The sequence below is a fragment of the Lepidochelys olivacea genome (assembly GCF_965140295.1).
Source record: "Lepidochelys olivacea isolate rLepOli2 genome assembly, chromosome: 6".
Lineage (NCBI taxonomy): Eukaryota > Metazoa > Chordata > Testudines > Cheloniidae > Lepidochelys > Lepidochelys olivacea.
Window position 1 is genome coordinate 24,745,866 of NC_140416.1, and position 21,015 is coordinate 24,766,880.

Genomic DNA, 21,015 nt, shown 5'->3' on the forward strand with positions numbered 1-21,015 from the left:
AATCCAAGAGCCAATCCTTTTTTTATTGATCCTTTCCATACAATCTACTGTTATTCTTATTTGTACTGGTAACTGTGACTTCATATCATGTATAACAGGAAGGATGGTCTTGCGGTCAGGACACCGGACTTGGACTCAGGCCATGTGGGTTTATTTCCCAGCTGTGTTTCTTACCGTCTGTCTCTTCCTATATGTGTGTGCACAATGGGACCTGGACCTCAGTTGGCACCACTAGGCACTACTGTAATACAAATAATAACAGTATTTACTTTGCTGATACCGGGCACTAAGATGTGCGCACCTGAATAGGTGGCCTTAGGTTTGATTAATCTGACTGTACGAAATGAAATAAACATATTATACAATGGATGTTCCTCATTCCATCTCCTTGACCTTTGCTGAGCTAAAGCATTTACAGAGATAGGGCCTGATCCACAGCCCACCAAAGTTAATGGGAATCTTTTCATTGACTTCAGAGGGCTTTAGGTCAGGCCCATAGTGCAGCAAACCAGTGCCTGTGTTACAGAGACAAACCAGTACAAAGTTATATTGGAATAACGCTGTCAGTCAGCAATGTGGGAAAAACTCCTGACTGATGTAGGTGTGCTGACAAAACCCCTCAGTGGAGACCGTTCTATCAACGGAAGAGCGCTTCCACCAGTGTAGCTAACATTGTTCAGGGGGCTGGCGTTCCTGCACCAACACGAAAACCCCTTATATTGGTGAAAGCTGCATCTATGCCCCGGGACTATTCCAATATAGCTGTGGCTTCACTGCTGTTGGTACCCTAGCTAGCTCGATTAAAGTTAGCTCAGGTAAGTCTACCCATAATACAATCACATCTTCCAGCTGCAGTGTAGACATACTCTAAGTAGTACAGCCAGCATTTGTAGGATTTGGCCTTTCCTTCAGTAAGATTTCTGCCAGAATATGGGCTTTCCCATGACTTTAGCGATCCCCAATAATATCCTGTTTTGTGGGTTAAAAGTAAGGGCAATGCACTTTTTACAGAGGGTGTTTTTTTATGGAAGAATGTTTGACAATATAGTGTAGCCATTGACTGCAACTGGAGAGTCTTAATATAAATTCTCCTAAGGCTCCCAATCCTAGCACAATACTATTGCAATGAGCAGAGTGTTTAAGGTTATTTATCTCCACTCAACTAAATCTGTGAGAAAATTCATTCAGTTAGTACAATTACGCAATTGTCCTTTGCAACTGAAACAGTAAAAGAAGGTTTATGGGAGACATTTGGAAAAACAGTCAGTAAAAGCAAAGACAATCAGACAGTTTCGGCATGAGAAACAAGAAATCAAACAACAAGCACACACAAAAAAGCCCCGCTAGATTTATAGACATCAGAGAACAAAGCTGACAAAGAAAGCCTGTGTAAAATGAGAAACGACATCACTTCACAGACTAAAGAGAAATCTGTAGACTTGGGTCCAGTCTCTTACAAAAGGGCAAAGAAATTGGGGGGGGGAGGTTGATTCTCCTCACTTTCAGTGCTGTAAATAAGGAGCAACTGTACTGTAGTCATTTATTTTAACAGACTCATACTAGAGTAAAACTGGTTTAAGTGAAAGGGGACTCAGGCCCAGAGGCATGGGTACAGAACCTGGCAGCTAGCCCTTAGACTTAGGGATAGGCATAACATTTCTGTGACACTGACCTTAAAAAACACTAAAAGATAGTGACAATTTTTCACAGGAAAGAGCGCAGCGACTCTGAGACATTTACTGTCCCACAAAAAAAAAAAACGCATCTGAGGAGGTCTGTGTTTAATAAATGATAAGCAAGATAAAGTCTTGAAGTTGTCTATGCTTACTTGTTCTGTAAATGTTGATGGAAGATTCTATTTCAGCCACTCGGAGGATTCTGATAAATATATTTTTCAGCTTCATTTCAGTGGCTATAAATTCAGGGATGACTCAGGATTGAAATACACAGTCATCACAGCTGCTGAAAATAGACCACTATAATATAGTATATACCACAGTGTATAACCACTGCAAGATGCTCTCCACCCCATCTCTCTGAAGTTCCCACAGGTAGGTCACAACTCATATATATATATAAGCTTGTTGTGGCTACACATTGTTGTGTACAGAGCAATGGTGTGAAGTGGGCCAGAAAACAGCAATATATTTAAGAGTGATCCTAGACAGGAGCACAGTCCAAATACCAGTCTGTGCCCTGCCCTGCTCCTTGGGGTAGGAAGGAGAAAATTGTTCCCATGTGAAAGTAGGGATTCCAGTCTTTTAGATTCTGTACAGCACTGATTTCGGCTACAAATAGTTCTTCAGATAGCAGCTTCTAAAATCAGGTCAGAAAAGGAAGAGGGAAAGGGTATGATGATAATCAGAATGATGTGATTTTATTCCTTGCAAACCCTCAAAGTCTAAAAATAAATGCTGCCAGGCAATGAAAAGATGGAATTTTAAGTTTCCCAATGGTATATAGCATCGATTTTTAGCCCTAATAAAAGGTTCAGACAAACTATTAAATGACATTAATGACACAAAATACCAGACTTAAAATGGTCACTGCTTCTTCAGCCCCACAATGCTATTTTTGTCTGGTTCCAGGACTTAGCAACCTCTATGCCCCAAGCAAGGGGCAGTGCATTGTTTCACGGCCTCTGGAGCAGTCAGGAAGCACAGTGCGACTTTCATAGCAGGTGCGATGAAGAGGCAGATCCCAGACTTCACTCATTCCCTGTGCACAGAGCATCTGAGTGGGAGGTAAGCTGAAGATATAATAGTTGGATGGTGCGCACTAAGGCAGCAACTTGAGGACAACCAGGAAAGGACATAGACCACCACAGGGGGTAGCAATAAGGCAGGAGGAAGTCAGGGCAGGGCTAAGAAGGTGAAAACAGGGGTCACACTGTAGCTATGTGAATCATAGAAGCAGTGGGAGAGTTAGGATTACTTTATGGGGGAAGGAGAAAAAAGACACAAACCAAGTAAATTAAAATCCCATCTCTTGGCTTAAAAAGCTACAGTTCCAGTGGTGAACTATATTGGCCCCTCTTGGTTCACTAGAGATGCATCATTGTATGACATTACAGCTACCAGAAATTTCACAGGCTGCAAAGAGACTTCTGCTTTTCATGAGCTCACATAGTGATGAATTTTATTATACAGAGTTATATTCAGCAAACCAGGAAATGTCAGAGTGCATCAAGTTGGGGGAGGGGATAAAAAGGGTGGTTTTTTTTAAAGGTCAGTTAATACTTTTTTAGGTGCTGAATTAAATCTCACCCACAAAGTGGGGTAATTCAGCCGAGATCTCTGGGATTAACTGTTTAGATTTGCAACTCACTCTGAAAAACATGTTACGTCCAAGGAACTTTGATTTCGAAAGACGAGAGTTTATCTGCCTCAGCAGTAAAAGCAGCCACAGCAGCCGCAGGAGTCAGCTAGTTCCCCCCCCCCCCATCTCTCATTTGACAGTCACCATCCTCCTTGTCATTGGGAGAGAAACAAAGAAATTTCTTAGCTGATGGAAGCGAAGTTAAAAGGTGCAATGTCAGCTATCCAGTTCAGCAGCACATGACAGCCTGCAGTGGGACAAATGCCAGTTCCATGAGGAGAGAATGGTTCCGTGATTTGGATGTGGCCAGTATAACTTCTGTTGGTTTTCAGTACTAGCTGCAGCAGTCATTTACATTCTCACACAGCTACAGAGTCTGGATTTCTGGATATAAGGCCTTTGACTTCTGTTGGCTTTGGATCAGTTTATTTATTTCAGCATGAATTTAGTGCTGATGCAAGGTGCCAGATTGAGTGTTCTGGGGACAGAAGTCCTCTATTTATCTGAGCAATGCCAGATTCTGGCTCCTCCTCACACTTCTTTGTGCAGCTCCAATGGTGCAAAGGGGCTCAAAAGCTGCCCTCAGTGGGCAGCTTAGAATTCCCCAAGTATGGCTGAATCTTTGCCTAGCATAGAACTCCTGTAGCTGGTTCTATGCCCCGCTCTGTCCTGCTCCCTGTGTTGGGGGCACATGGAAGAGAGTGTGACCAGAATGTGCTGCACTCTGGTGATCCCCACCAAGCCCATTACAAACTGGCATAGTTTAAAGGGCTCCTGAGGCTGTTTTATAACTTGCGCTGGGGGCAATGCCAGGGGTTAAAGGAGCGTGGATACAGGGGGTTGTTGTGCAGAACTGTGATAAGCTCAAAAACCTACCTCTTCTTTGCTGCCTACAGGCGTAACCTACTGAAGCTCTCCATGGCAGCCTTTCATCACTGTCTGTCTACTGTCCCCAACTACTGCTGTCTATTCCTTCCTTCTATGTTTCCATGACTTTAAGCTATAACTGCTGTGCATTGAGAGAGATTTGTATGAGTAACATGTAGGATTAAATCGCATGGTGTGGTTATACTCTGGGCTAGGTTAATGAATACCTGATTTTCCTGGTTGAGACTGCTGAAAAAGAGCATCCTGGCTGGTAAATCATGTTTTACCGGAGAAAAACAAATATACTTTTCTTCTTGCTCCCAGTCTCTCCACTCCTAGTTGCTTTGCATTGCTCCTGGTTCATTTGACTCTGGGCAGTAACTCAGCAGGGTTGCCAAATAAACTGGCCAAACAACTATTGAACAGAGCTCCAAAAAAAATCCAGCTGAAAAATAGCAGGCATTGATGGGGGACACAGACATGTCACTGTAATAGCTAATCAAACTCCTCGGAGCAATCAGCCACAGTCATTAGATGTCACTGTCAGGAACTGGCCTCTGGCTTTGTCAGCAAAGTCTTGGAAATTGACACAGTGGTTGAAAATGGATCTTCCCAAAGAACCCCAGTTAGCTGGATTGTACAGACAGAGGTGTTACTAGTGACTCCATACTGTTCAATTTTACCTTCAGAGCATGTCTATGTCCTGCAGACCATTAATTACTTTCCAAATAAAAATGAATCTGCATCTGAACAGTAAATTTATTTTAGGACATTTTTCAAAGCAGTGGGCCAAATTCTGCTCTTAATAACACAGGTACTCATCTGGAGTCAATAGAACTACTCTAGATTTAGGCCAGGTTCACTGACACCAGAATTTGATTCCTTTATGTAGGAATCAGAAGCAGCTAAAACTTGCCCCTTTGAAAATTTTTTGTCCTGAACCTTTATGGGTTTTATTTTCTCATCCCTAAATGGGAAAAACGATATCACTTGGGCCCTTCAGACTTTCACATATCACAGATCATTCAAGAATCAGGGTACTTTGTATTCTAAACTTAAAGGGGAAGCTGTTACAACCATTTTTTGTCCCTTTTGGTTTTGTTCAACACCCTCAGAAGCTGATAGAAAATATGTTGTAAGTGTAACGGGGTGCCCAGCTCCTTTCAGGGCCAGAGGTCTAGAATGGGTTTGTCAATTAACCCAGCCTGCCACCCCTGAGATGGGGTGTGACTTGAAGTTTAATTGGTAAAACCAGCTGAGTATGGAGAAATTGATTCACCTATAAAGAGCAGCAGGCAGCAAACTGTAGAGTGAGATGACTGGAATGAAGCCAGTGTGTGAGATTTCAGCAGAGGTTTAGCACAGCATGGAATGACTGCTGAGAGCGAGCAGACTTTAGCATGGACCCCTGACTCTTTAAAGAAAAGGTTCCAGCCACAGAAGGCCTTGGAGACTCCTAGTGGGAAGGGGGGTGGGGAAGTATGGACTTGTGGAGATTTGATAACTTGATTTGGGGTCTGATAGCTATTTTAATAAATCCAGCCCTAAGGAGAACTGTTGTTGAACCAAAGAGTTATGGTAGCCTGAGTGAGAGAGCCCTGAAAAGTAGGGAAACTGAGGCAGGGCTGCTGCAGCGCAACCTCAGGCCATGAGGGAGCACTTAGGAGGCAGCTGACCCATTAACAGTCAGGATCTGACACAAAACATTTTTTTTCATGCCAAAACTTTAGGTAGCTAGGGCAAATCGGGGTGGGAGAGGAGCTTCCACATCTCCTGTGGAGCTAAGGAACTCTGCAGGAGTGAGAGATAGCAAAAGCTCCCTTTGCCCAAAGAGTTCCTGAGCAGAAAGGAATCTCAGAAATGCTCCAATCCTGCAGAGTTCAGGAACTGCACAGGACAGGAGAGTATTGGATGCTCCCCTCCTGAGGACCTTTCTGCTGTACTCTTCAAGGTGTGGATGGATAGAACATTCGGAAGTGCACAGGAAAGGAGTAAGATTCTATGGACCTTAGGAAGTTTCCCTCTTGTACATTTGTTAAGAGGTCCCAGAAACTATAGACAAATGAGAATTTAAATCAGTTTATCTTTCCTGAGGCAGATTTCATGTTTGTTTCTATTTCTGTACAGAATCAACAAATCATGCTGGCTCACAATTGCCAATAAAATAACTGGAAATTGGAATTGTTCCCAGTCAGAGTGTTTCTATAGCTATGGCTGTCCCATTTGAAGATTCCTCCTTCCCACACAAATCATGAGATTATCTAGCAAAAGTGGAAGATAGAGAAACTAATGGGCTCAGAATCCCTCCTTCTGTTCTGGCCTCTTCAGGCCACTCAAACAAGTGCAAAGTAGCAGAATCTGGCCCTAATGACCAGCTAACAATTCCCCTGGCAAGGGGGAGCTCTAAGCTAATATAAAGTGGCATAGCTAGTTCCTATGACAAATGTCCATCTGCATCCTATGTAGGGGGCAGGAAGAGGTGAGTTGTGGGTGGGAAAAGTGCACCTGAGCTACACTAATTCACAAGCAGTGTAAAGCCCGAGGGACCTTAGCTAGTTGGTGTAAATTAGAGCCACCCATTAGCTGCTCTATATTATGCCAATCATATGGGGCTGGTGCATGAGAAGCAGGGAGGTATAACTTTCTCCCTGACAGCACCTCTCCTTTTCTGTGCCAAATGCAATCTAATGCAGGAGAGCATCTGGAGCCAGCCATCAAAGGAGATTTTTCCAGCATACAGCTGAATTGTCAAGAAACCAGCACAGTGACACTGCTACTATTATCTTGTTCTATTATTATTTGTATTACAGTAGCACTTAGAGGTCACAACTGAGATTGGGACTCCATTGTGCTAGGCATTGTGCATACAGAGACTAAGAGACAGTCCAAGCTCTGAAGAGTTTATAACCTAAATAGACAAAGGGTGGGAGAGGCACTGAGGGGTGAAGTGACTTGCCCAAGGTCACATAGCAGGTCTGTGGCAGAGAAAGGACAAGAATCCAGCTCTCCTAACACAGTCTCATGTTCTTGTCTTAAGAATCAGGTGTATCCAGTTGTTTCACTCCTTCTAATTTCATATAGTGACTCTTAGATTAGCATCATTTAGCTAATCAGCCTTAAAATATTCACCCTGACAAAGTGAGGCATTGAAGCCAATGGATACTGCAGGTGCTTAGGAGGGGGGCGTATCGTAAGTATGATTGAAATCATTGAGTATTTCTGCCTAAAAACTGATGATACAGTATGGCCCTGATTCAACACACTTCCTTTGTTGTGGGTTTGCCTGACTAAGGACCTTGCGATTCGACCCTTAATTTAGAATATGTTACTCTATAAATGAGTTATCATAATTTGTCTGCAGTGTGCTTGTCACGAAAGCAATTCAGAAGAAATTAATCTGGAGGTAGGGTGACCAAACGCCTTGATATTCAGGGCTTTGTCTTATAGAAGCGCCTTTTACCCCACGCTCCCGTCCCAATTTTTCACACTTGCTATCCTACCTGGAGACGAGCCGTAAGAGCCATTCTTATGTAACCTGGGGCTGGAAACTTCCCCCAACAGGCAAATGCCACTCCTCACCCTGACACAAAGCCAGAGTACATGGCTTTGCACAGGAGATCTAAGAGATGTGGGCGGGAAGGAATCCTTTGCCCAATCCAGCAATTGGTGAGACGTGGCTGCACAGCTGCACCTCTGTCGCTCTGACAGTTTGATGGGTGATACTAGCAACTGAGGACTCTGTGCTACTCTTTGGGGGTGGGTTTTCACTGTGTGCCCCTTCCGTACACCACTTCCAAATCCCTCCTCTGTGCTGCCAGAGACTATATGTTCACCCTACAGAATTCACTCAAATGATTCAACCTCAAGTGACTTCGTGGTAAAATAACAAGTGAGTTCCATGCCCTTCCTCCTCACTGGTGCTGTACTCAGTTGTGCATGATGCAAAAACTTCTGGAGGCACATCCCATAGCAAGAGGCACCAGGGAATTCTTCAGAGCACAGGGAGATGCATTGTCCCCATATGCAGCCTGTCATTGGCCTACAGTACTGTGGGGATGTGGCAGCATCTGGCCTTGAGCAGAAGCGTTGGCCACAGTTTGTTCTTGGACATCTTGAGTGGGTGCTTGCTGCATAAGAGAGCCTTTGTCTGGGATGTGTTGAAGGCTATCATCATGCATAATGACAACTGAAGAAATGTTCAGGAGACAGGTGCCATTGTGTTAATTATTCTTAAGAATGGGATACTGTTGCCACTGAAGTGCTCTGTTGCTCTTGCTATAAGTGGGACGTTACAGAAAGCCGCTCTTTGGTAAAGTCAACAGTAATGATCAGTGTTCTGACTAAAGCTGCCATTGTTTGTATCATTCTTTTAAAGAGTAAATAAATCTGTAGCCTTTGCTCCGAAGATAAGTGTGGTGCTGATTTGAATTTAGATTGGGAAAATGTGGGAGCCTGGTCTGCTGATGGGCATTTTCAGAACCATTTAACTGTGTGATCGGTTTTGCTGAATAATCAGGCTTCTTAAAAGAGGGAATTCTATGCTCATGATAATATCTTGTATTCATACAGCACCTTCACTCTGAAGGCTTCCATGTACATAGTGATCCCTCACCCTCCATTCAAATGCAGCAGCATTTGGGGTGAAAGGTAGTCACTGTTTAATGAGTGCACAGCAACTACATAATGCTTAGGATAGGAAGTGACAATTAACTTCAATTGAACTGAAACGGCAGGAGAATTCAGGCAGGCAGAATGTAATTACTGAGAGTGGAATTTAGCCAAAACACTGAGGCTAAAACTCCGGTGATTGTGAGAAATGCCATATCCACAAGAAGGTCTCATCTGAAAGACAAAGCATTTGCACAGTACACTCAATGCTATTCCAATGCACTGGATCACTCAGAAGAGTGTCACCTGAAAACTCCCCAGCACTGCTTCTTGCAGTTCCTCGTTTTTCCTCAGTCGGGGTCTCCGATCCAACTACAGGTTGAACCTCTCTAGTCTGGCACCCTCAGGACCAGAGAATTTCCGAACCACGGGAGGGTAGCGAGCGGGTCTCTTTTTATTTTTATCTCGCTGAGGCAAATAAAAGGAACAATGCTTGCAACGCCACCTAGTCAGGGCTTACCGGCTCTCTTCATAACAAAGTGTTAGTGTTGTTATACAATTTTACTGTATTGGCACAAGGAAATAAGTAGATAAAGCATAAAAAACATAAAATAAAATCATGCCAGACCACAGATGTTGCCGGTCCAGAGAGTGCTGGACCTGAGAGGTTCAACCTGTACTGACCTGCCTTGAACCTTGTGAGATCTAATAGAATCACAGCACCGGCTGTTATGACTATAAATTGTATATAGGCCATTACAGCCCCAAATAGCCTGCTTTTCATGTACTTTAGTAAAAATAGTCCTTGCCGCTTTTCTTCACTCCAAAGGACATTTGCACTCAGGCAATGGCTTTCTTCTTCATTGTCTTTCTTCACTCTCTGCTGAGCCCCATGCAGTAAAGTTAGAATGCAGGATTCGGCAGGACAAGCTAAGCTGAGAGAGGGGGGAGCTTACTCAAGCTTGGACAGCATAAGTAATAGCAGAGAAAACAGAGAAAGTTACAAGCAGAGTACATTATTAGTATGGACCACCAAGATCTAGGCCCTGTTGTACCAGGCACTGCACAAACACTGTGGTGGGGGCTGTCTCCTATCTGTATGAGCTTACAGTCTACATAGATAGGACCGATGCAAGGTAGGAAAGGGGTAGAACAAACCAGCAGAGTGAACAAAGATGGTGTCAAACATCAAATTAGTGTCAGGATTTTTTTCTTGGGTAGGTGGGTGCTTCATTGGGAGGGAATAAGCTCAACAGAAAGAAAGGGGGAGGGGACATTAAACCAAGTGGGGTCGGGAGGGGAGGAAGGAGTAAGATAGGAAGGGCAGGTGCGAAATGCCTGCTGCTTCTGGGGAGCTGCCAGAGGTAAGAGCCATCCGGAGCCTGCATCCCAAACCCCCTCCCACACCCCAATGTCCTGTCCCAGCCCTGAGCCTCCTCCCACATCCAAACTCCCTCCCAGAGCCCACACCCCCCTCCTGCACTCTGAATCCCTTGGCCCCAGCCTGGATCCCCCTCCTGCATTCCAAACCCCACATCCCCAGCCCCACACCAGAGCCCACACCCCCAGCAGAAGCCCTTACCCCCCCTCCCAGGCCAGAGCGCCCCCCCCCCGCAACTTGAACCCCTCATTTCTGGCCCCAACACAAAGCCTGTATCCCCTCCAACACCCTACTCCCCTGCCCCAACCCAGTAAAAATGAGTGAGTGAGCGAGGGTGGGGGACAGCGAGCGATGGGGGGGATGGAGTGAGTGGGGGGCAGGGACTTGGAGAAGAGGTGGGGGCAGAGCCTCGGGAAGGGGCGGGGTAGGGGGCAGGGCAAGGGTGTTTGTTTTTCTGCACCTGGAAAGTTGGCAACCCTAGCTGGGGATGCTGCCACAGCCCCTGGCTTGAAGTGGTTTCCATCACGTACAGGGTTCACAGTTTGGTTCAATGGCTCTCAGCACCCCTACTACTCAAATGGTTCCAGCATCCCAGGCCTACATCCAGCACCACTTGTGCTTCAGTCTCTGGCTGGCTCCTCCCTGCAGTGGACTTTGATTAAATAGTGTATGCTGTATTCTGTTTAAATATTCACGTTTTACAAGTTTAGTACTGTCAGAGGATGAGTGTTTCACAGGAAAATTAATGTACAAAGCCCAATCATCTTTCACTGAGCACCACCGCATCATTACAGCCTTAGACGCTGAAGAGATTGATCCTGTCATTTGAGTTGCCCTGAAGGCTGCAATTCAAAAGTTGAAATGTATGGATTGCAAAAGCTGACAAGAGCCCAGTTCGCTCCAGCTGTATATTAACAGTGCAGAGACCCTACTTCAGAAAGCTCACTCGCAAGGATGGGAATACCTCCAACTTTCAGATCAACTTCCCACTTCATAAAAAGCTCTTCAAAATAATATTTAAATTCACAAAAGCAAGGAAATCTGAATTAAAGCTCAAATTCCAGTCTGACATCACTATAATGGCTATATTGACTATGGTAGCCACAGTACTGAGTTAGATCATCTGTTGTAAACTGGCATAGATCCATTGAAGTCAATGGAGCTATGCTGATTTATGGCAGCTGAGGATCTGGCTGAAGACATCTTAGTATTTCACTGTAATCTATGACCTCCGTTGTGCTACAGTAACTTCTCATTTAACGTTGTAGTTCTGTTCCTGAAAAATGTAACATTAAGCGAAATGATGTTAAGCGAATCCAATTTCCCCATAAGAATTAATGTAAATAGGCGGGGGTTAGGTTCCAGGGAAATTTTTTTCACCAGACAAAAAAAAACCTATATAAAAATATAGATTTTTATAGGTATATATACACACACAGTATAAGTTTAAAACAAACAACTGAATACTGTACACAGCAATGATGATTGTGAAGCTTGGTTGAGATGGTGAAGTCGGAGGGTGGAAGAGGGTGGGATATTTCCCAGGGAATGCCTTACTGCTAAATGACGAACTAGCATTCGGCTGAGCTCTCAAGGGTTAACACATTGTTGTTAATGTAGCCTCATACTCTACAAGGCAGCACAAATGGAGGGAGGGGAGAGAGATGCGCATTGCCCCTTTAAGTATGCTGACACCATTCTAAGTACATTGCCTTTAAAAAGATTAGGAAGTTGAGACAGCAGCTGAGATAGCAGCTGCGGCCAGCAAGCGCGCTCTGTCCTGAGCCCTGTCCTGTCCCCACCCTGCTCTGTATGGAGAAGGGGTAAGCGGGGGGCAGGAGTAGGGGGAAGGGGACACCCTGACATTAGCACCCCTCTTCCCCCCTCCCCTGCACAGCAAGCAGGAGGCTCCCGGGAGCAGCTCCAAGTCAGAGGGCAGGAGCAACACATGGCAGTGGGGGGAGGGACAGCTGAACTGCTGGCAATTGATAGTCTGCTGGGGAACTTAGGGGAGTGGGGAGCTGATGGGGGAGCTGTCAGTCCACGCTGGTTCCAAGCCCCCACCAGCTAGCTCCAACGGGCTGCTCTTCCTGCAAGCAGTGGACAAAGCAGGCAGCTGCCAAACAACCTTATAAAGGAGCATTGCACGGCTTTAAATGAGCATGTTCCCTAATTGATCAGCAGCATAACAACAAAACAACATTAACCAGGAGGACTTTAAGTGAGGAGTTACTGTATTAATTTTATGTAAATGGAATTAGCTTTATCAAAGCAAAACTGAGACAGAATGGACAGTTTCTCCTATAAACATCTTATATTGGGGATAAAATGGTAGAATATTACAGCATAAGGCCATCACTGATAACAAAACAATTTTGCAGAAGGAAAATCAGAAAAGACCATATTATTTACTAATATGCTGAAGGTCTTCTATTTTTCAAAGCAACACCAAACGTGCAATATGAAGAGATACAGATTACAAGTTTCCGAAGAAATTTAGGATAAATCCAAACAGAGGTGAATCTCCTGTTGAAGAAAGTTTAGCTAATATCTGACGATAGTGAAATCTTGACCATACAAAGCTGAACTACCTAATAAATGTATCTAAATGAATATGCCCCCTACCTACTACAAGTCCCTCACTTAACTGAAACCATATTTATCTAAATGAATGCCTCTTCTGCATTTCAGACGCAACCTCACAAGGTGTTGATCACCCTCAACTTCCATTGACTTAAAGGCTCAGCATTTTGCAAGATCAGGACCTTCTTGCGGATAATCAAGATTTCATTCTACTGTCTTTAAATATGACACTCTCTAGTTTTTATTATGTTGACTGCACTGAAAACAATTTATCACTGTGAAGGCTCATGCGGTGAAAACTCCATTTGAGATTACACTCCTGTAATACACTCAACATGGGGCTATGTTCGGAAGATGAAGCTACTGTAGAATGTAGCAGCCCATTTATTAGGCAGCGCTTCACACAGAGAGCATATTACACAGGTGCACCACGATCTGCTCTGGCTTTCAATTAGTTTCCTGGCGGAGTTTAAAGCATTGGTTTAGTCTTATAATTCCCTACATGGTTTAGGACTTGGTTACCTGAGAGAGCCTCTCTATTTCAGTGTGATATGGACACAGCTGCAACCAAAGGAGGCTCTTGAACTAACTGCTTTCTATGTAAATGAAAGAGGATGGTGGCAAGGCAATTTTTGTCAGGGGTCCTCAACTCTGGAACTGACTCTGGAACTGACTCCATGCCCTGCTCCAGCAGAACCCAGGTCTGCTGATCTTTAGAAGAGCATGCTGCAGGGTGTACCTATTGTCTGAGTGGGGCGGGTTGAGAATAAAGTCATATGATGGTGGGAGGAGTTTGTTTAATTGGGTTGCTTTACTGTTCTGGCACTTTTCGGGGAAGCAATAATGGTGGTCCACTACTTACACCACTATCACTTACCGGATGTACCAGAAGCGCATTCTGGCACTTCTTTGATTAGGACTGGGGCACTGCATGACAGTAATATAAATAATAAGAATAGGCATCTTACTGTATTTTGTTTTCATTTATTTTAAAGATTTGTAAAAGTAGTGGGAGCCCGATCTCCAGAAGAGCTGAGCACAAAGCAATGGGAGTAGCTCTGAAAACCAGGCTGCTAGCACCGTTGGGGAACAAAATCCAAACACTTAGATAAATGTGTTTGGAAAGAATATACTTTGGCTCAGGAGTGATATGTAAAAATGTACAATTCATCTGATTTGCTTTGGATGCCACCACAGCCATCTGCAATTGCATGCAGGAAACTCACACTTCTCAGTTGGATAAGAAACGTATGATCATGAAAAGATTTTAATTCCACATTAAATAATACAATCCTTCGTATGCTCTTTTTGCTATTCACCTTCATCTCAATGCCGGCATGTGAAAAAGTCTTGTACGCTGAGGCCCTCTGGGGTTTAAAGCTCAGTAACGCAATGCTGAGACTTTTAGGGGAGAAAAAACATCATGTACAAACTTGTCTGACAAGCAGCCAATAAGAACAACAGGCTGGCACCAAAGAAGGTTCACAGATGCTTCTTTTGGCATGCGATTGTGCAATATTTTCTACTGCTGCTGCCGTAATAAGGACACTGGCGCCATCTGCTCTTGCACTAGTACTCTGGCAGGATTAAACTATAAAGAGGTGAAACCAAGATTGGAAAGCTTGGCAATTTAAGTGCCTGATCCAAAGCCCACTGGAGTTAGTTCAGCGGTTCTCAAACTGTGGGTCGGGACCCCAAAGTGGGTCGTCGCCAGGGCTGATATTAGACTTGCTGGGGTCTAGGGCTGAAGCCCAATCCCCACCACCCGGGGCCAAAGCTGAAGCCCGAGGCCTTCAGCCCTGGGTAGTGGGACTCAGGTTACAGGCCCCCCATCATGGGCCCCCTGCCATAGGCGGTGGGGCTCACGCTTTGGCTTTGGTCCCCCCACGCTGGGTGGTGGGACTCGGGCAGGCTCAGGCTTCAGTCTCCCTTCCTGGGGTCGTGTTAATATTTCTTGTCAGAAGGGGGTTGAAATGCAATGAAGTTTGAGAACCCCTGAGTTAGCTGAAAGGATTGGACTTAGGATCCAGTCCTTAGTTTCTCTCTTCTTACTTTGCCTAGGTTTTAATATTTACTCTCACTTATTTTACCTTTTTATTTATTTACTACAACCAAGGAAGAAGCACGGCAGAGCTGTAACACTTTGCATGACATACAAACAAGCAACCAGAATCGAACAGTGACACAGCTTTTAACCTTATGATGCTGGGTTCCTATTATCTGACACAGATGGGAGATGTGATTGTGATGTCATTGTCAACTTAAAGGACTTATATTCATCTGGGTTTACAGCTGCATCAGTAGTGCCATTTTGTTCAAATTCAACTAACAGGATGCACATGCTATTCAAATTGCTCATCACTGGGTTCTGAGCCCAGATCCGATGTATAGATTTGTGGGTTTGGTTCCAGCCAGTCTCTAGTAGAGATCTTGTACCAGTATCAATTCATTGGTCCAAGGGAATCATTTACTGAATTGAGAGACCAGTGCCTCAGACAAGAAATTACTTACTTTTGGACACTATTACTGAAAAGCTTGCATTACTTGAGCAACTAAGTCAATGGGAGGTTTGGGTGCAAAGAAGGCAGCATCCTAGCCATGGAGGAAAATATTTATGGCTCTGTAGCCTCTCCAGTATATGCTGTTTTCAGTCCTTCTTCCACTGACCCTATCCCCATTTTTGGGCACTTTCCCCTTTATTCAATATCTTAATCTTGGGGGTTCCCCTCACCTTTATTTTGTGGCATTTAAGCAATAGATACTATTAAGAATAGGTATCTATTTCAAGCATAGATACTTTTGTAATTATTTAGTTACATTTCAGCTTCCATTTTAATTTGTAAACCTTTTGTCCTCTCACTGTTTCACTAGTTTGTGATTTTTGATACCGTAATTCTCATTTCTTGGGACACCTTTGAGCCAACCTGCCGCGTCACTCCATCTCCTGCCAATTGCCACCCTAATTACTCTTTTTCTGTTTATATTTTAATATGTCATTTTAAATACAGATTTTAGTTGAGTTTTAGTGCCCAAGAAATCAAGGGCTAGAGCCAAGCATAACAGGCAGGCATTGTGCAAACTCTCTGCCCACTTACTTGAATCCTGATTTGCAACACCCATGTTATTCAAGTCTCGGGCTTCTCTTGAGCATAGATCACCAGCTGTGCTAATATCTAAGGTGATTTATGATCTTGAGAACTTACCATTGGACATTAGGATGATTTTTCTGGAATAAACATTCAATTTATACACAAAGTGTGCTGTATGAAATGGGGACAGAATAACTAATACAAAATATTATCTGAAAAAAAGCAAAATACTGAAGTTCCACATAGACATATCTCTTTGAAATCTGATAACTGTAGCTGACCTGTAAATTAAGTCATCAGTCCTGTAAACATTTACACACATGTTTAACTTGACGTTAATGAGACTACTCGCAGCACATAAAAAGTATGATTGGGGCCTATCACTGTAATAAATATAGCTGGTTCAAACTTTCATTGAAAACATTCCTGGGGAAAAACATTTGGTGAAAAATAAGTCCATTTTTTCAACCAGTTCTAGTTGTAAGTAGCTTCTCACTATAAAGCTTTTTTAAAAAATTTCCTTTAACTTTGCTAAAACTAGAACTGGTTGGCAAATCGTGGTAACATGGGGACATTTTTTTTGCTCCAAACTTGTATTGAGATGCATAATTTTTTAAAACAATTAGCTAGCTCTATAAACTAATAGAAAAAATGTGAAATTTTCTTTGAAAAATGTCAAGTGGCTGTACCCAAAATGAACCAATCTAACTGAAATTTCTCATCTTCAGTAAGTTTTTTTTTAATTATGTTGTGGAAAGTTTGAGGGTAATTAGGCAATGGATCAGTCAGATCAGAATGTTTGGAAAAAAACAAAATCAGAAGAAAAATCTCCTACCTTTTTTATGCCAGGTCATAACAGGAAATCAGGCTTCGAAACTCTGGAGTTGGTATACTGTGTTGTCCTCCATGAGTTGAATCACTATTTTGGGAAAGTCTGATGAGTTTATTTTGGAATTATTCTTTACATTGTGGTCAAACATATGAGAAGTTCATGGGACTAGACAAAATGTAGGAAGTGACTTCCTTAAATGATGTATTGGAGCTGGCTGAAGATACAGGGTTGTAGCTGCAACAGCAGCAAGTTTCCAGTTCCTTGTGTCACATTACTGCCAGAGAGGAGACTGGGTGATGCCAGGCTACAAGATGATGTGTAAATGTGCTCAAATTTCTGAAATCACTCGTATTTTATGGAAATGATATCCATCCCTCAGGCACTGCCTGGGAATGTTTACATGTCCCAAAGTCACTCATCAGTGGCCCATGAAATGTATACACCACACAACCTGATGACACACAGACACAGCATCATTTTAACCACCACTAGTGTAGAGACAATGTTGGCGGGGTTGTCACTCTATTATGATGCATAAGAAAAAGTGGCAACTGGGTACTGAGCGTCACAGAAATGCAGGACTCTAAGGAATCATAGTGCTTGTATCCAAGACTGGCTTTTGTTATCCTGTCAGATCTAAGAAAAGATCAGTTTCCTACTAGGGTGACCAGATGTCTCAACTTGATTAGGACAGTCCCAATATTCAGAGCTTTGTCTTATATAGGCACCTATAGCCCCCCACCCCCTGTCCCAATTTTTCACACTTGCTATCTGGTTACCCTAGTTCCTGCACTCATTCCCAGGATTAGTCAGTGGAATAAAGAGAGTGTATGGGACCAAATGTAATTATCAAATGCAAAAAAGATTAAACTAAGCAAACACAGAAGCCCCAGACTAATAGCCTTACTCCCCTAGGACGCATCCGATGAAGTGAGCTGTAGCTCACAAAAGCTTATGCTCAAATAAATTTGTTAGTCTCTAAGGTGCCACAAGTACTCCTTTTCTTTTTGCGGATACAGACTAACATGGCTGCTACTCTGAAATCTGTCCCCAAGGACTGTTGTTGCTATACAGCAGTGGTCTCCAACCTTTTTAAGCACAAGATCACTTTTTGAATTTAAGTGCAACCCATGATCTACCTCAAAGAAAATGTAGAAATAACAGTAATCACACAAACCCAAACCCCTTGCCCCACCCCCTGCCCTGCCCCTTCTCTGAGGCCGTGCCCCTGCCCCGCCCCTTCTCCAAGGCCCCACCCAACTCAATCCATTCCCCCTCCCTCCATCACTCACTCTCCCTCACCCTCACTGGGCTGGGACAGGGGGTTGAGGTGCAGGCTCTGGGCTGGGGCTGAGGGGTTCGGAGTGTGGGAGGGGCTCCGGCCTCAGCTTGGGGCAGGGGGTTGGGGTGCAGGAGGGGGTTCAGGCTCTGGGAGGGAGTTTGGGTGAAGGAGGGGGCTTAGGGCTGGGGTAGGAGGTTGGGGTGCAGGATGGGTTGCAGGGTGCTGGCTCTGGGTGGGGGCTCGGGCAGCAGGTTGGGGTGCAGGAGGAGGTGTGGGGTGCAGGCTCTAGGAGCGGTTGGGGTGTGGGAGGGGGCTCAGGGCTGGGGCCAGAGTTCGGGGTGCAGGCTCTGGGAAGGAGTTTGGTGGTGGGGGGCTCAGGACTGAGGCAGGGGGTTGGGGTGCTCTTCCAGGAGTGGCACGGGGCCAGGGCAGGCAGGGAGCCTGCCTTAGCCCCACTGTGCCACCGGACTGTTAGTGGCCAAACTCCCGGTTTGGCTGCAGGAGGATTGGCAACCCTTGACTGAGACTGAGATCAACTGTCAGATGCTCCATGACCGACCAGTCAATCACAATCAACCGGTTGGTGACCACTGCACAGGAATCTGAGTCATAACCAAAGCCAGGAGGCCTACCTAGAAAGGGAGGGCAGGGGCATGACAAATGAGGAAATAAGCCAGGAAGTGAAAGAAACCCTAGATGAATTTTGTAGGAAGAGGACCAGGAGAAAACAGTATAATAAATTCTGAGGCAAGACAGAATGTTGAAGATAAGTGATCCACTGTATCAAAGCCAGTGATAAAGTCAAGGAAGGAGCACAGGCCCTGAAATTTGGCTGAGGAGGTTGTTGCGGACTTTAGTAGAATGAAGGGGCTAGAACACAGTGTGGAGGGGATCTAGGAGTAAGTCAAAGGAAAGGATGTTGATGCAGCACTTGTAGCCAGACTTCCACTGAGATTAGAAGTAAAGGGGAGGAGAGAGATGGATGAGGTGAGGGGATTTTTTTAGAATGCAGGAATAAATGCCTGTTTATACATACAGGGAAAGCAGAAAGAGGACAGAGAGAGTTTCAAGGTGAGGGAACTGTGAGGGGAAAATGGAGGAACTGGAAGTGGAGAATAAATGAGTAACCTCAGGTCATCTATTCTCCACTTTCAATTCCTCCACTTTCCCCTTTGACTCACTCTTCTGTTGTTCACCTTCCTCGGCCCTGCCCTCAGAATTCTCTCGCCTTGAAACTCTCTCTGTCCTCTTACTGCTTTCCCTGTATGTACAAACAGGAATTTATTCCCCCATCCTAAAAAACACCCCCTCACTTGGTGAATGGAAAGAAGGGATGTGGGAAAGGAAAGGATGAGGAGAGGAGGAATGGGGAAAGTCTGATCTTTCCAATCTTCCTGCAGTCAACAAGAACCTGGATAGAGAGGGTGAGTGGTGGTGGAGAGTTTAAGGAGGGAGTAAAAACTGGCAAACAAGTGTTGGGATTTTGAGGTAGGAGAAATAGGACTGTTTGGTGAAAAAGATGACAGAATTGGAGAAGAAGAGGGCAATCTTATACACAAAAAAATCTTCTAGGTCTCCTTTTTTCTTTGAGAGGCAAATCAGGCCAGAGGAAGTGGATCTGAGGTATAAGCCAGGGCTGGGATCTGGTAGGAACAGATGAGTTGAAAGAGAAGGAGATGGTAGAGTTAAGGGTATTGATGGGACTCAATATTACCTCTCATTTGTTCTTTTCAGTAGTTTGTGTTGTCTTTTTGGGTTTTGTCACTGATTTGAGGATCATTTGAGTTTGTGTTGAGATGTTTACTCTGTTGTTCTGTAGCTGAGCATTGCTCAGACCTGCTACTATGGGGAATGGAATGTGTTATCAGGTTTTCCATTTTTGGTACACAGAGTGCCTGCTGCTTTAGTTGGCACAGCACCAGAAGCTGAGTGCCCTTTTTCGTATCTTGATAGCCAAAGTGAAATTGCCTTACAGTCTTCATGAGAGTTCCTAATTTTTGCAGAACTGCAGATACGGGATTTTTATTGGGATTTTGTCCCAGTCATGAAGTTTGCAATTAGAGTTGGGCTACAGATTTTGCTCCTGTATAGAATTCTGAGTACTGTTAGGCTATCAAGTATTTTAGGAGTCCAATTTATGTGTGTACAGGGGAGAAGGGAGAGGTTTGGAAGTATATGGCACACACTCTTTCCTGAAGTATATGTTTGCCCTTTTGAAGTTTTGTGATGCAGTATTTCCCACTGCAAGCATTCAAAAGGCATGAATCAGCCCCCTTCCCTAAAATCGTGAGAGCACCTTAAAATTATGAGAGTTTAAAAAGATAACAAAAATTGGGTTCTTTTCATTAACCGTCTGGCTTTTGAGTCTTTAGAGGTCGCATTTTCTCTGCAACCAGAGGAGCTAAAAATTACTTTTTTAAAAAATGAAAACTGAGAACCCGTTACAATCACGATTCCAGGAACCGATGCTTTAAGAAAAACACCAAGTATCACAGAAGTCGCCATGAAACTGCAAGTTAGCAAGACTGGTGATGCCAGGCTGAGAAGGGAGTAGTTTGCAGCATGTTCTAGAACTTGTACCTGGAATTTAAATTTTTAATTAGTTTAGAAATATTTGGGCTTCTTGTGCAGCTCTGAATCCCGCCACCATCCCAGACTGCATCAGAGAGGGTGTAGAGGCCTGATTCTCTCCTCCCTGCCTTTTTTTGAGAAGGGCGGGGAGCCGGTACCACTGATTCCCCAATTCCCTGCATCCTGGACAAGGGAGTGTAGCTCTGATACCCCTCCCTTGCATCCTAAGGGCAGGGGTTGGGGAGGTGGGAAGACTGTTTAGCTGATTTCCACCTACCTGTACCCTGGTGGGTAACTCTTATTCCCCCACCCTCCCCGCTCCTTGTGGGAGGGAGCCAGAGCTCTGATCCCGTCCCCTCCCCGCACCTTGAGGGCGCAGCCTAAAGCCCTGATTCTGTCTCCCTGCAGCGGGGAAGGGGTGGAGCCGATAGAACTCAAGTCACGTATTGTTGATTACACGTGTCCCAGGCACGGGGGGGAATGT

General features: G+C 44.4%; 1 protein-coding gene across 1 annotated transcript in view; it reads right to left on the reverse strand.

The window, feature by feature from the left end:
* Positions 1-20,867, reverse strand: part of TMEM86A (transmembrane protein 86A) — an 81,196-nt gene extending 60,329 nt beyond the window's left edge. The window contains exons 1-2 of the mRNA XM_084631643.1: positions 20,809-20,867; positions 16,682-16,765 (exon numbers count right to left, since the gene is read on the reverse strand). The gene's annotated coding sequence lies outside the window, so the exon portion shown is untranslated. The remainder of the gene's footprint in view (positions 1-16,681; positions 16,766-20,808) is intronic.
* Positions 20,868-21,015: the final 148 nt, after the last annotated feature.